The sequence below is a fragment of the Myotis brandtii genome, unplaced genomic scaffold (genome assembly GCF_000412655.1).
Source record: "Myotis brandtii unplaced genomic scaffold, ASM41265v1 scaffold1271, whole genome shotgun sequence".
Lineage (NCBI taxonomy): Eukaryota > Metazoa > Chordata > Mammalia > Chiroptera > Vespertilionidae > Myotis > Myotis brandtii.
The window spans coordinates 49,051-52,601 of record NW_005354472.1 but is presented as its reverse complement, the minus strand read 5'-3'; positions in this window follow the sequence as shown (position 1 = coordinate 52,601).

Below are 3,551 nucleotides of genomic sequence, written 5' to 3'. Positions count from 1 at the left end.
TTTTAAAAATATTTTTTAAATTTATTTCAGAGAGGAAGGGAGAGGGAGAGAGAAATATCAATGATGAGAGAGAATCATCAATTGGCTACCTCCCTGACAACCCCTACTTGGGAGCAAGCCCCAAACCAGGAATGTGCCCTGACCAGAATCAAACCATTACCTCCCAGTTCATAGGCTGAAGCTCAATCACTGAGCCATACCCACCAGGCTGTTCAATGTGTTTTGTGTGTGTGTGTGTGTGTTTTAATAGCAGTTCATTGGGTCACAAAGCCCTGGTGATTGATTTGGGATTTGTCAAATGATGAATCAGTGTGTTAAGAGGAAGGTCAAATTAGGTTTATCGAGAGAATAGGAAAATGGCGAAGGTAGGGAGGGAGAGAGTGTGAGAGTGCAAGGAAGTGATAGAGGAGTGTGTGGACGTGTGTGGTGTGTGTGTGTATGAGCTAGGAACAGATAGATTCTGCAGGTCTTCTAAGGAGCTGCTAAACCGGGCAGTCTTAGATGGCTGGCGGAGCCCCACTCCCTGCGCGGACACTCCTGGGTGGCCAGCAAGGGCACAGCGACCATGCCATCTTGGGAAACAGAACTGCTTGAGACTAGGATCCTGGCCTCAGCACCACCCAGTCTGATCTCAGACACATACCAGGACCCTGCAGCCACTGGGGACAGAGACTTGTGACCACAGCTACAGACCTGAGGACACCAAAAGTTCAGAAATCCCTGTGGCAGATCCCTGAGTAACAGAGCACATCCCCCCTCCCCGCAGGCTCCCTGGCAGCGCCATAGTAACTGATAGGCCCACCCCTTGCCCAGGCCTCAGTGCTGCTACAGGAACTTAAGCCTGGACGTGCGGGAGCACCTTGAAACTGATCCCTCGTAGTGCTGGATTCAGGAGTCCTGGGCTGGGAGCAATCGCACGAACACCGGGAATTTCTCCTGCATACTGCAGGCCCAGGGACCCCAATTCTCTGGGCAGTAGGCAGCACCAAGCACCAGTGACTTGACTGTGTTTCTTATCACCTGCGCTTGAGATCCCTGATTCCCTGTGCCTGGGAGCAATCGCGCGAACGGGAATTTGTCTGCCTAGCACAGGCCCAAGGATCCCTTTTCTCGGGGCAGGAGGCAGCACCAAGCACCAGTGACTTGACTGTGTTTCTTATCACCTGCGCCTGAGATCCTGATTCCCTGTGCATTCATACTAAGAGCCAGTGAATCCAATTCCTGGTGCAAGGGCACACAGGGACCCTGATTCTCAAGGCGAAGTCGCGCAAAGCAACAGAGACTCTGATACTGGACTCTTGGGGAACTCTGACTCCTGGCGCATGCTAGGGGGCTCTGGTTTTCAACACGCTCCAGGGGGGTCTCTATTTCAGCACGGTGCAGGCAGGGTCCCTAATTCTAAGGGCACATACGAGGCCACATTGAGCGCTGGCAACACTGACTCAGAGCGAGCCTGGTTCCCACCAACCAACAACAACCACACATCTTAGTGTCAGAGCTCTTCAGTGACACTAAGGTGGTGGGAGGCTCCCACTGCACACGGCCCAGGCCCACGCAACCCGACCTTTGATCCATCGGGAGCTAAGCAGAATGAAGAAACGACACAACACCCAGAGGAAAGACAATGAGGAATCACCGAAAAAGGAAATTAATGAAGTTGAAGCGTGCAACATGACAGAAAAAGAATTCAGAATAATGGTTGTACAATTCATTCACCGGATGGATGAGAAAATCAACAACCTATGCAAGAATCAGGAAGAAATGAAAAGTGATATAGCTACAATCAAAAACACCATGGAAAGTTTCAACAGCAGACTAGAAGAAGCAGAGGACCGAATTAGTGAGTTAGAAGATAAGGCAGAGAAACAAGCTCAATCTGAACAGCAACTGGAGAAAAAAATTAAAAAACAGGAGGAGAGCCTAAGGGAGCTTCGGGACAACATGAAACGAAGTAACATACGCATAATAGGGCTGCAAGAGGGACAAGAAGAGCAGCAAGGATTAGAAAATCTATTTGAAGAAATAATGACAGAAAACTTCCCAGATATGGGGAAGAAAAAAGTTACACAAGTACAGAGAGTCCCAGGCAAGATGAACCCCAAAAGACCCACACCAAGACACGTCATAATAACGATGGCAAATGTACAAGACAAAGAGAGAATCTTAAAGGCTGCAAGAGAGAAACAGAGAGTTACCTACAAAGGATCCCCCATCAGATTATCAAACGATTTCTCAACAGAAACACATAAAGCTAGAAGGGAATGGAAGGAGGTATACAAAGTGTTGCAAAGAAAAGGACTGAATCCAAGAATACTATATCCAGCAAGACTATCAATAAAAATTAAAGGGGAAATCAGGAGCTTTGCAGACAAAAAAAAAGGCTAAGGGAGTTTATCACTACCAAGCCAGGAATGCAAGAAATGCTAAAAGGAATGCTGTAAAAAGAAGAAATATATAGGTAAGATGGAACACAGGCACGAAAATAGAAATGAATCCAAGCACGTACCTTTCAATAATAGCTTTAAATGTAAACGGACTAAACACTCCAATCAAAAGACATCGAATGGCTGAATGGATAAAAAGACATGACCCATATATATGCTGTCTACAAGTGATCCACCTCAGAAAAAGGGATGACTCACACAGACTGAAAGTGAAGGGATGGAAAAATATCTTTCAGGCAAATGGAAATGAAAAAAAAGCTGGGGTAGCAATACTTATATCTGACAAAATAGACCTCAAAGTGAAGGCCATAACAAGAGATAAGCAAGGCCACTTCATAATATTAAAGGGATCGATACAACAAGAGGATATAAACCTTATAAACATATATGCACCCAATGCAGGAGCACCCAAATAAATAAAGAACCTCCTGGAAAATAAGAAGGGAGAGATCAACAACAACACAATCATAGTAGGAGACTTAAAAACATCACTGACATCACTGGATAAATCCTCTACACAAAAAAATCAGCAAAGAAACAGCAATCCTAAATGACTCACTAGGTCAGATGGACGTAATTGACATCTTCAGAACATTTCACCCCAAAGCCACGGAATATAAGTTCTTCTCAAGTGCACATGGGACATCTTCAAAAATAGACCACATATTGGGTCACAAGCAAAGTCTTCCCAAATACAAGAAGATTGAAGTCATACCAAGCATTTTCTCAGATCACAAGGGCATAATATTAGAAATAAACTACAATAAAAACGATCCAAAAAACTCAAACACTTGGAAGCTGAATAGCATGTTACTAAATAATGAATGGGTTACCAGTGAGATCAAAGTAAAAATTAAAAACACCTTGGAAACTAATTACAATAACAGTACAACAACCCAAAATCTATGGGACACAATGAAAGCAGTCCTAAGAGGGAAGTTTATAGCACTACAGGCCTACCTCAAAAAACAAGAGAAAATGATAGTAAATCATTTGACTCTACAACTCAAAGAATTAGAAAGAGAACAACAAAAAACCCAGAGTGAGCAGAAGAAAGGAGATGATAAAGATCAGAGCAGAAATAAATGATATAGAGACCAAAAAAAA